Source organism: Natator depressus, chromosome 1, assembly GCF_965152275.1.
Source record: "Natator depressus isolate rNatDep1 chromosome 1, rNatDep2.hap1, whole genome shotgun sequence".
NCBI classification, from domain to species: Eukaryota; Metazoa; Chordata; order Testudines; family Cheloniidae; genus Natator; species Natator depressus.
The window spans coordinates 295,409,967-295,423,479 of NC_134234.1; the positions used below are offsets into that span (position 1 = coordinate 295,409,967).

The 13,513-nt window shown below is 41.5% G+C and overlaps 1 protein-coding gene across 26 annotated transcripts in view; it reads right to left on the reverse strand.

Annotated features, from left to right (window-relative positions):
- NRCAM (neuronal cell adhesion molecule) overlaps positions 1-13,513 on the reverse strand; it is a 290,661-nt gene that overhangs the window by 207,954 nt on the left and 69,194 nt on the right. The gene's annotated exons all lie outside the window — the stretch shown is intronic.

A 13,513-nucleotide genomic window follows, 5' to 3' on the forward strand; every position in this document is an offset into this window, starting at 1 on the left:
CACGCAGGGAGTTTTTATATACACGGCAGGTCTAGCACTTAAACTCTGTACTATAGCTGCCCAGTAAATATTGCCAAACTTACATTTCATTCAGCTGTTGCTATGGAATCCTTGCCTAAATTAAAATTAGGTTTCTTTTCCTGTTTCCATGGTTTTGTAATCTGTGGTGCTGGGTAGTTCATCTACCCAGAGTGTTGCCATGTATGTACTGTACTCTCTATTATAAAAAAGCATTACTCTAACAAATACCACGAGAAGCAATGTAATTCAAAACTATTTACACTTAAAAAGTGAAACAATATATGAAATAGATTTGGTTTCATCGAGAATATACAAGAATTACAGGAAAAGCTATACGTTCGTTGTCACGCACAAAAATTACTGGAAGGAGTCAGCATGGATTGCTCAAGAAATGAGATCATTTACAGGTGCCCCACTCCTAAGTTATTTGAAGGTAAATGTGTGCAGTAACCAGTTAAGTTTGAACTAATCAGATGACTTTTTAGACTTAAAACATGATATGGGATATTGAAATTGTGCTGCTATTAAAAATATTGAATGTCACTTTATCTTAAAAAAAGGACAAGATGTCTATTTCATCAAAATATGTGACACATGGTATGAGTAACTGTGACATCAAAGAGCATTTGAACTTTCCTTTTAGCACATACTCAAATTTAATGAATTCAGTCCAAAACTTTCATCTTCCAGATACTGGAAAATATTTGAAGAACTCTGCCTTCAAGACACTTTTTGTTTCACAGTTACAGTGTGTCAACTCAAATACATAAAATAATCTCACATCATTTAGAAATAAAACCTCAAAAATATTTCAGTACAAAATTACTTCCCATATATTTACCATATAGCTGACAAAATCTATTCAAACAATTCCCGACACAATTTATTAAAGCTGCCTTCAGAAAAGATGCACATTAGAATTTCTTTTGAAGTAAATTTTTGCAAAACGGTAATGAAATTAGGTGAGATTTTGTATAGATTAGGGCCCTGAAATGGGGCTAAATCAAAACCAGTGTTATAAAACTCCAACCTGGAGAGAGTGACACATGAAAACCTCTCTCATACTGTTTTGCTCTATCCCTGCTACAGGCCCTGTCCTTCTGAATTTAACCATATAACTACCACTGAAATTGCAATGATGGGGGCAGTAACATGTGGTAGAAGAAAGTTGTCCATGGGAAGGAAGGGGTGCACATTTCCCCTCATCCCTCCAGAGGGACTGCATGTGAGATAACACACTTGAGGCATATGGATATGAGACAAAAACCTGAACTCCAAGTACCTTCATTCACCTGGGAAGTGAGAGTTAAAACGATAACTGAATAGTTGGCACTGATGTGGCACTTCATTTTCACTTCACTAACTTCCTCACAACAAACACCCTTTGAGATACCTTAGTCACAAGGTATTATTCTTATTTTACAGATGAGGCTGACAGTTTAGATCATTTAAAGGCTAGGAGGGAGTAAAAGTTCAAGATGGGATTAGGACTCCAAAGGTCTGAGCTCCCAGTCCTGTACTTAGGCAACTACATATTATTAAATTATTATTACTTACAGTGGTTCCTAGAGATCTCAGCCAAGATTGGAGCCCTACTGTGTCAGGTAGTGTAGCAAAAAAGACAATCCCTACCTCAAAAAGAGTTTACAATTCTTTTGCGACTCTCTCTCATTAGAGACCCTTTCCTGCATCCACTGAAGTCAATAGGAGTTTTGCCATTTATTTCACCTGGAAGCAGTACCATTGCTTCAAGTATGTTTCTACTCTTATTAAAAATTTTATTGTATCTGAAACATGATAAATGGGTTTTACCATATTCCTGTCTGTATATTTTTGTTTCCATTTTACAAAACCATGAAGACCCTTAAAACCAAAACAATTCGTAATTAATATTTTTTCTCAAATTTTTAATTATTAGACACTTTAGAAGTCAGGAGCACTGACTTACTTTCAGATTCCCTGTTCCACTTGTGTGGAAATGGGTATTGGCAAGAAAAAATAAGGTAAAGAAGAACTCCAACTTTCCCTTTACCTTTCGACTTTAATTTTTGCCCTTCTAACTTCCTTTTGAACAAACTTATATTTAAAGGGGGAAATAGCAGCTGACTGTCAGACTTGTCATTTGAAGAGTTCAACTGCTGACTATCAGCCAAGGTCTGGAAATGCTCTTTCAGATTGTATGAGCTTAACATCAATAATAAAAATCTGAAATCCAGAGAAGGATCCACTAATGTTCTTTCCCTTTAATTTTGGGGATGTGGAATGATGCTGAAAGGCAAGTGGCTAATGCATCTCAACCTAAGCAATTATATCAGATATCTGGAGAGCCAGAACATTTTCTAGTTAATCATATGCTTCCACTCACAATGCCCACTTTATAAATAGTAACATTTCACTCCTCACTATTGTATAGTCCGTATAAAATGACAATAAAACAGTAACAATCAGTCACATATTTGAATTTGCAAGTGTCTGTGTTTGCAGCATAATACAAAAAGATGACATCCGCAAAAGCTGCTGGGTATGAAATTAATTTTCACCACTTGATATGGTGAGTAATCCAGAGGCCACATGGCTGCTACCGTAAGAAACATGGGACCGGGTGACAAGTCAAAAATGTATATTATTCTCCTTACTCCCAATTTTTATTTTAATTATTTATATAAAATAGAATATATTAAACATATAACTAAAGTGTCCCCCTCCTAGTGAAAAAACTTAGCTCTTCAAGAAGCTAATCCTGGCCACAAGGCTGGAAAACCCAAAAACAAGATCTTGTGAGTTGGCAGGCTATTAAAAGTGACAAGATTCTTGCTCTATGAAACTTTGGAGAGGAGGATTTTTGTCAATTTCAATCCCCTACTGATTTACAGGAAAAGAGCTGACAGGGCATTCGCAATCTCAACAATGAAAGTGTTGTGTCACCAAGACGAAGAGCTGGGATTTTAACAATGCTGCAGAACCCTTCATGCTAGAGGGCGGAGTGTGGAGGGAAAAAATAACCCTATAAAACTATCAGTAGGATACCTGAAAATAGAAAAATGAAATGTTTCATGCTGAGATGAGGGAGATTTTGAGCCTGACAAATGTGTTTCTGTAACACGTTTCTCAGATAGATTTTGATTTATCAAATTTACATTTCAGTTTGTATACTGATTGCACACACATTACATATGTGAAAAACTATCTTAAAGTTTATCTTTATCACACAGAACTTGGTATCTGACTAAGTTTCCCATAGCAACTGTGACAGGTTGGATCACAGAAACCCCTTGGGAACTGCCACCTGATGTGCAAAAACTACTTCTGCCCCTGCTTTTCCTGCCAGCTTAGGACTCCAGCACCCTGTCTTGCTGAGCCAGACACGCCAGTCTGCCCCAACACAGACCCAGGGTCTGAACTACATACCCCAAAGCTGCAGACTTAACTGAAAGCAAGTTAAGAAGTGTTCCTGCCTTTAACACTCAGATGCCCAACTCCCAATGGGGTCCAAACCCTAAATAAATCTGTTTTACCCTGTATAAAGCTTATACAGGGTAAACACACAAATTGTTCGCCCTCTATACAGTAACTACAAGGGGTGTGAGTGATTGCTGGACCCAGACTAGAAGGAGACTAGTCTGTAAAAGGAAGCTTACTGGAACTGGTGAGGTTTTATCTGTATTCAGTTTGATTAGACATAAACTTGCGTGTTTTATTTTATTTTGCTTGGTAATTCACTTTGTTCTGTCTGCTACTACTTGGAACCACTTAAATCCTACTTACTGTATTTAATAAAATCACTTTTTACTTATTAATTAACGCAGAGTATGCCCTCCACAAGTATTAATACATACTCTGGGTTAATTCTTCCCTAGCTCTGCCACAGAGTTCCTACGTGACACTGGGCTAGTCAGAAGTCCCTTAAACCAAATTATGTACAAATGGTCACTAATTGTGTGTTCCTCATTTTCTACGTGACATTTGTCCCTGGGGTCTGATTTGCAAAAGTGCTGAGCGCCCATAGCTGGAACTGGCATTTGTGTTTTGACCATATAAAACGCTACATAATGCTACGTACTCTGAAAAATCAGGTCCAAGGCATCTCAAATTAGTGGATATTTTTGACCTAAATCTTTGTGCCTCAGTTCCCCAGCTGTAAAATGGCAATACTAACCTATCATCTCATGAGGATATTGTGACAATAAACTGAATTAATGTTTCTGATGTACTCAGCTACTATGGTGATGAGCACCATAGAAAAACCCATTAATTAAATTAATAATTCTGTCTTCAGAGTAGGGGGCACAGAGGGGTGCAGGCCAGCCCCACAGGGGGGGGCGGAGAGAAAGTGCCACCCAGCCCCACTCCTCCCCTAGCTACAGCTCTGCTCCCAGCCCCACCCCCAGCCTTGGCCCTTGGTTGCAGCTTGGTTCCCGGCCCTGGCTATGCTACCGGTCCCAGCCCTGCCCCCAGTTGAGTCCCCAGCCTCAGCCCCTTATCCCTGTTTGTGTCCTCCCTCTGCCCCGGGAGCCACAGCCCCACTCCTGGCCCTGGCTCCTGCGAGTATGGACAGAGGTAAGGGGGGGCGGGGGGGTCACAATCCTGAAAAGTTTGGGGACCACTGCTTTAGATCCACTGCACAGACCTTTGCAACTTGAGCTAATGGAGTAACAGATAGCTGTAGTAGGTTGTCATCCCCTGTGTAATTCCGCACTAAACAGGGATGAGGTGCACTTTGCAGTGTGTTTCATGGAGATTTCCTGACAGCAGAGGAATGGTGAGACTCAGAAATCTTGTGTTCCACCCCAGGCTTGGAGGGAGGGAGGGGGCTTGGTGTGTTTCTAGGAGGCAGAGACTCTTGTGCATTTCCCAAAAGCTTGTTCCCTCCTACTTTTCTATGTCCCAGTCATGTCTCTTCCCCACCTGTGGCTCTTTGTCCCAGTACCAAATCCCCAGGCTTCTCATCTCAGCCCCAGTCTACTCACCTTCAGCTCCCTGTCTGATCTCAGTCTCTCCTCCCTCTCCTCCCCCACTGACTCCCATTCACTGTTTCTGGCCAGACCCAGGTTTCCCACACCCATCCCCGTCTCCTTTTTGCAATCTACTCCTTCTTTTGCCCCTTCCAGGTCCAGCTCTTGTACCCTGTGCATTTGAATCAGGCAGTTTCCTCCTTCACATTGCCTGGGCATCAGCAGGGGGACACAGAGCACAGGAGAGTTTCCTTGCTTTCAGTTCCAGTGCCTGGTCCAACCTGCAGCAGCACAGACCTGCAATTGCAGAAAAAGACCTACTCAGTCCCCTGCAGAACTAATCTGGACCACGGTCAGGGCAGACAGAATCTTTAGGAAATGTAGCTGCAAAGCTTTAAGAAGACTCTACCGGGCACATGCTAACTATGATTTCTCAAAACCTTTTAACTCAGCCATATTTGACCAGATTTTCCCACACGAGGCAAAAGGCACATGCTGGCCAAGTTTTGAGTTCAGGCTCCAAAGCATAGGTATGCCCTAGTTTCTCCAAGAAAAGGGTCCAGAATTTTTTAACATGGGTAAAACGATGTACTTTTCTCTAACTTCATTCGTGGAAACAGCTGAACTGTTCTGACTGGAATTTTCCAGAGAAATTCAGCCCAAAGCAGACACCCGGTGTGTACAATTTCAGCCCAAACAGCTAAAGTTTTGCAAAATTACAAGCAACTGAAAACAGGGTCTTATCATGGAAAGTGCCAAGCAACCTTAATAATAGGCAGAGCCACCAGCTCCACCTCTACCAACACAAAATGATGATACATACATTCAACTTGGGCTATAAGTGACTAAATTGTGATGCCCAGAACTGGACACAGTCCTCCAGCTCAGGCCTCATCCATGCTAAGTAGAGCAGGACAATTATCTCCTGTGTCTGACATACAACACTCCCAGTTAATATACCCGAGAATCATATTATCCTTTTTTTGCAGCTGCATCACATTGACTATTCAAATTCAGTTTGTGGTCCACTATAACCCCAACATGGCTGAGTTCTGTATGATCCCATAATAAATTATTCAACCCTAATTTAAACATGCAATAAGAAAGTAAAAGTTAAAATATCCTGATTTGGAAGAGATTCCACTTTTAAACTTAGCATTACATAATTTTCTTTAATACAATTTTTAAAATATGAAAAGCTGAAAGTGTGGAAGTATTGTTTGATTTTTTTTTTTTATAAAAGGATGGAAAAAGAGATGATTTCATACACTACAGTATCAGATGATCTATGGAACTTAATGGTTAACTTATCACTGTTTTTGCCCAACAGCAGCACTGTTCAGTGTCCAACCACACAACAGTTTGTGTGTAGTAGCAGTCACATTAACAATAAAGCTGCTGGTGTAGACCTACATTCTGGCAAGAATAAATAATACTTTGAACTGAAAACAGCAGCTTTCATCCAAGGGTCTCCAAAAGTGCATACAAGTTAAAAATCCTGAAATGGGTATTTTGTAATTCAGGAAGGCAACCAATGAAATAATCATCAAACAAAGGATTATCCTTGTGTACAAAGAATCTTTCCACCAGAGGACTGAACTGGAGATCTAGGTATCAAAAGCAACTGGGTTACTGAGGGCTAATCCTGCAAGGTACTCAGATCCCTCAGCTCCTACTGACTGAAATAAAAGAAAATGGTGCTCAGAGCCTTGAAAGAGGTACATGGAACCTTGTGGATTGGGCCCTTGTTGCACTAAGGAAGAATGTCTTTGCCTGTCAGTAGTAGTCCCATTGCAAAGACAGCTTTGAATTTAAAAGCAGTATATCTCAAAGAGCTGGATTAGTATTCAGCCCTACATGGTCATGCAAGGGTCGTAAGAGCCCACCCTTAGCCCATGGCCAGAACAGCAGCAACCCAGATCTTGAATCTGTGCCTGGGGGGGAAGGCAGGTGCTACATGTCCAATAGTCCATGAGCGAGTGGTTTGGGAGAAGCTAGGGTGGGTGCAAATGGGAACAAGGCTGGGCCAGAGCTCTCCCCAGTCCACACCCATGGGCCCAGCCAGCACAGGTAGCTGGGTAAGAGTGCTGGGGAGAAGAGTATGCTACATTTATTAATGGAATAACAGAGCACATTCCCCATTGTGTGCAATACAGACGTTCATGGAGAAGTGTGCCTCAAAGGCATGTTTCAGAGCTCCTCCTAGGATGGCAAATCTAAACGTCTCCCCATACTCAGGGCTGAGAGTCAACTTGGCACCCCTTCCAAAAAAATTCTGTTGACCACTAAAAGAAATAGAGCAAAGAGCACAATACAAACAGCCGGAGTCAGAGCACCACACAAAAGGAGAAGTAACAAATCTTTCAGCTCTAGGTTACAGCAGTGCATGGGATCACTCATTCAAGTACTAATTAGGCTCATCCTATTCAGCTTTTAAAATCAGATGACATCAGCACCAGATTGGTAACGGCATCCTCTCTCAAATACCAAGCCGTATCCACTGTGCTTTCAACTAACTGATGACTCCCTTAACACATTTGGCTCAAGATACATTTTTCCATCTGCACTATTATTTGTGTTTGTTCCATTAACTTCTACATCTAGACCTGAAGTGCTGGACATGTTAAGGAATGGTCAGTGTCCTGATGTTGCTAAAAGGAGAAAAGATTTCTGGTCCTCAGAGAAGGGACCAGATTGGGAATCTGGTTTGCAGTGAATTCCAAATGGGCCTCTACATGCCTAGAACACCTGTATGATATTTCAGCATTGGAAGATTCCTAGTTTTACGAGAGAAAGCAACAAAATAAGATCTTATTCCAGTATCTGGAGAAACTAAAAGTGGGTGTGTTTGTTATACCAACAAACACAAAAAACATACATCATCTCCTCTCCTGATAATATACTATTCCCAATCAAAAAGCTTTGTTAATTTATATTTCAGATTGCTCATGTTATTTCTTCACAACAACATGAAAAGGCCAAACTTTCCAATACTACATTTTAAGTGCAATTATAATCATAGCATCACCCCATACCATACACCAGAATTCACTCAAAGTGTTTTCCCTTAACAAAAAAAACTTCTGCTATGTATTTAAATTGCTTTATTAAAAAAATAAGATCAACTATATAATATATGCTAGTGAACAAAACTATTCATTGTGTTCCCGAAATGCACACATACAGCACTTCACGTGTGTACTCATTATTAAATGAAATAGCCAATCATCTGGAAGCTAGCTAACCCAGACTTTTACAGGTCCACTGCCAACCAGTTTGGAGCTGGAAAGCTGACTGTGGGTAAGTGGTGGCAGAGGTTTCTGAGGCAATCAGGCATGTGGTTACTGAAGGCAGCAGCATTAAAGATACTTTGGAGGTAACTGCTGGTTTTGAGAGAATGGGGTGTCCGAACTGTGGTAGGGCTATTGATGGGACTCACATGCCCATAGTTTGCCCTCCTCAAGGAGCACAAGTTTGGGGTCGGGAAGGAATTTTCCTCCAGGGCAGATTGGAAGGCCCTGGAGGTTTTTCGCCTTCCTCTGCAGCATGGGGCACGGGTCACTTGCTGGAGGATTCTCTGCTCCTTGAAGTCTTTAAACTACGATTTGAGGACTTCAATAGCACAGATATAGGTGTGAGGTTTTTTTGTAGGAGTGGTGGGTAAAATTCTGTGCCCTGCGTTGTGCAGGAGGTCAGACTAGATGATCATAATGGTCCCTTCTGACCTAAATATCTATGAATCTAAGTACATAAACCACAAAGGGCACTACTCCAGTATTATGCAAGCACTAGTGGATCACCGAGGCAGATTTATGAATGTCAATGTGGACTGTACAGGAAAAGTTTATGACGCCGGAGTTTTCCACCGCTCAGCAGTCTACATTCATGGGCAGACTGGGACACTATTTCCACCAAATGGCATTGACATAAGCAATGTTACTGTTCCCACTGTTATTCTGGGGGACCCTATGTACTCCCTTTTGCCTTGGTTTATGAAACTGTATCCTTATTTCAGGGGCCTGGGGAAAAAAAAACTTTAAATACACTCTTAGCAGGTGCAGAATGATTGTTGAATATGCTTTTGGTAGATTAAAATCATGTTGAAGGTGTCTACAAACCCATTTGGATGTCATCAATGCTGTCCGCATTACTGTGGGTTGCTGTGCTCTTCACAACCTTTGTGAAGCCACACATGAGCCATTTCCCCCTAAATGGACCTGTGACAGCAAGGGGACACTGGATCTGGACTTTCAGCCAGAAAGTGCAGCTATCACTGCAGGAGCTGGTTGCACTCAGGCAGCAGAAGTCAGGGATGATTTGTGTTCTCACTTTATGGAATTGCATGGCCCAATGGAAGGGGGGGGGGAAATACTACCTGTACAAATGTGCTTGTGGGGGGAAACCGTCTCATTTATTTGGGGGGGGGGCAGTGCTTGAGAGGAGGGTGAGCTTGATTGCCAATGCAATGTAAGTCTGAACGTCGTAATAAATAATGAATTTGGTTGTGGGGAAAGGCGGGGTCTCCAATGGCTGTACAGATTAAATACTTTGAAATGTGAATTGCTGTACATAAGAACATAACAATGGCCATACTGGATCAGACCAAAGGTCCATCTAGCCCAGCATTCTGTCTTCCCACAGTGGCCAATGCCAGGAGTCCCAGAGAGAATGAACAGAACAGGTAATCATCAAGTAATCCATTCCTGTCACCCATTCCCAGCATCAGGAAAACAGAAGCCAAGGACACCATCCCTGCCAATCCTGGCTAATAGCCATTGAGGCACCTATCCTCCATGACTTTATCGAACTCTGTTTTGAACCCTGTTATAGTCTTGGCCTTCACAACATCCTCTGGCAAGGAGTTCAACAGATTGTCTGTGCTGTGTGAAAAAATAACTTATTTTTGTTTGTTTTAAACCTGTTGCCTATTAATTTCATTTGGTGATCCCTAGTTCTTGTGTTATGAGACGAAATAAGTAACACTTCCTTATTTACTTTCTCCACACCAGTCATGATTTTATAGACCTCTATCATATTCCCCCTCAGTCATCTGTTTTCCAAGCTGAAAAGTTCCAGTCTTATTAATCTCTCCTCATATGGAACCTGTTCCATACCCCTAATCATTTTTGTTGCCCTTTTCTGAACCTCTTCCAGAATTCAAGATATGAGCGTACCATGGATTTATATAGACGCAATATGATATTTTCTGTCTTATTATCTATCCCTTTCTTAATGATTCCCAACATTCTGCTTGCTTTTTTGACTGCCCCTGCTCATTGAGTGGATGTTTTCAGAGAACTAACCACAATGACTCCAAGATCTCTCTCTTGACTGATAACAGCTAATTTAGACCCTATCATTTTATATGTATAGTTGGGATTATATTTTCCAATGTGCATTACTTTGCATTTATCAACATTGAACTTCATCTGCCATTTTGTTGCCCAGTCACCCAGTTTTGTGAGATCCTTTTGTAGCTCTTCACAGTCTGCTTGGGACTTAACTATCTTGAGTAGTTTTATATTATCTGCAAATTTTGCCACCTCACTGTTTACCCCTTTCTCCAGAACATTTATGAATATATTAAATAGGACTGGTCCCAGTACAGACCCCAGATCCCTCTCTCCATTCTGAAAACTGACCATTTATTCCTGCCATTTGTTTTTTATCTTTTAACCAGTTACCGATCCATGAGAGGACCTTCCCTCTTATTCTATGACTGCTTACTTTGTTTAAGAGCCTTTGGTGAGGGACCTTGTCAAAGGCTTTCTGAAAATCTAAAACCACTATATCCACTGGATCCCCCTTGTCCACATGCTTGTTGATCCCGTCAAAGAATTTTGTTCTTTACTACAGTTTCAACCAGTTTCCCCAGTACTGAAATCAGACTTACCTGCCTCTAATTGGTGAGATTCCCTCTGGAGCCCTTTTTAAAAATAGGCTGTCACATTAGCTATCCTCAAGTCATTTGGTACAGAATCTGATTTAAATGATAGAACTAACAACTGTGGTTTGTAAGCTGCAATTCACATTTGAGTTCCTTCAGAACTCTTGGGTGAATACCATCTGGTCCTAGTGACTTATTACTGTTTAATTTATCAATTTGTTCCAAAACCTCCTCTAATGATACCTCAATTTGGGAGAGTTTCTCAGATTTGTCACCTAAAAAGAATGGCTCAGATTTGGGAATCTCCCTCACATCCTCAGCCATGAAGCCTGATGCAAAGAATTCATTTAGTTTCTTCACAATGGCCTTATTATCCTTGAGTTCCTTTAGCATCTCAATCATCCAGTGGCCCCTGTTCTGTCCTTCTGATATATTTTGTACCCTGGTATTACTGTGTCCCATTGATTATCCTCATTCCACCAAGTTTCCATGATGCCTATTATATCAATATCCTCATTTAATACGAGGCACTCTAGTTCACCCACTTTATTATTTAGCATTTGTATAATAGCACTTCAAAAATTGTCACTTTTTAACTGTCTGCCATTACCTGATGTAACTGAATGGGACTCTTTTTCATTTGACTGTTTCTCATCAGATCCTACCTGTATTTTATTATCTTCCATCCTTTCCTCCTTACTAGGACATAGAGACTCTCCATTAATAGACCCTCCCCTAGGCGATGTCTCTGTCCAAACCACATGCTCCTCCGCACCCGCCGGCTTTCCCCCCAGTATCTAGCTAAAGAGAGGTATACCATTTGCTTACTAATGCTTATTTGCTCCTAACTTGTTTTTAGCTTTATCATCTCAAATCATGATTGGATGATGTGATGCACTGCTAGTAATAAACTATCAAAAACATAACACGCTTTATTTGTAAACATACCTTAATACAGTAAACCACTCACATGGTCTAGGGCAGGACAGCTGCCATTACAAAAGCACACATCCAAAAAGAAAGGACAGGAAATAGTTCATACCTGACACAATACCCATACCACTATATGTCCCCTGGCCCCATGTTCTCCTGTCTTTACACGTTTTCCCCTCACTTGGTGGCAGGGGATGAGGGGCAGGAAGAGGGATGGAAGAAGGAAGGCTGCACAGAATTTAGTTGCCCTGCCCAGCTGCTCATGAGTCCTGAATGCCTGGGCAGCCCTGACACAGAGTTAGCCAAGCTACTGCTGGAGTGAGGGTATGGTGCAGGGTGTTCATGCTGTTGTGTGGGGGAGGCAGCAGGAGCTGGTGCTCTTGCAGCCATTATAGACAGGAGCTGCTGAAACAGTTCTCTCTCTCTCTCTTGAACTCTGTCTCCCTATAATCCTTCATCTGCGTGGTGAGCCTCACCCTTTCCTCCTGCCTATCAGCATGTTATTTAAGTCTCTCATCCCTCTTCTTCTTGTACTGAACCTGCTGTGATGCCCTCTCAAGAGCACCAACAATAACTTTGTAACAGACACATTTCCATTTGTAACTGTCCGTGAAGGAATGTTGGGCAAGAAACTGAGTTCCTGAAGAACAGCAGGCAGGGTATGTTGAGGGTCCTGAAAACAAGTCAAGAAACAGAGGGTTATTGCCTAAAGCAGAAGAGCACAGAATTAATTATTGTGGAATCTCAAACACATAAAATTTAAGAGTTCTGAAGTGAACCAACACCTATTGTGGAGGAGATGCTTCAGTCCTCATACTGCCTCTGGACCCAGCCTTGTTAACCACAGTTACAGAAGTGCAGAAACAATGGTAAGTTTAAAATTCTAAGCTTTATTCTGTAAAAAGAACAGGAGGAGTTGTGGCACCTTAGAGACTAACAAATTTATTTGAGCATAAGCTTTCGTGAGCTACAGCTCACTTCATCGGATGCATTCAGTGGAAAATATAGTGGGGAGATTTATATACACAGAGAACAGGAAACAATGGGTGTTACCATACACACTGTAACGAGAGTGATCAGGTAAGGTGAGCTATTACCAGCGGGAGAGCGGGGGGGAAAAAAACTTTTGTAGTGATAATCAAGGTGGGCCATTTCCAGCAGTTGACAAGAACGTCTGAGGAATTGCGGGGGGGGGGGGTATATAAATCTCCCCACTGTATTGTCCACTGAATGCATCCGATGAAGTGAGCTGTAGCTCAAATAAATCTGTTCGTCTCTAAGGTGCCACAAGTCCTCCTTTTCTTTTTGCAGATACAGACTAACACTGAAACCTGTCATTATGCAAGGCACTGAATTTAGCTGTGTCAAGGTTCCTTCCCCACTCTGAACTCTAGGGTACAGATGTGGGGACCTGCATGAAAGACCCCTAAGCTTATTTTTACCAGCTTAGGTTAAAACTTCCCCAAGGTACAAACTGTTTTACCTTTTGTCCTTGGACCTTATGTTGCCACCACCAAAGTGTCTAACAAAAATAACAGGGGAAGTGCCCACTTGGAAACTACAAAATATCCCCCCAAGCACTACACCCCCTTTCCTGGGGAAGGCTTGATAAAAATCCTCACCAATTTGCATAGGTGAACACAGACCCAAACCCTTGGATCTTAAGAACAATGAAAAAGCAATCAGGTTCTTAAAAGAAGAATTTTAATTAAAGAAAAAG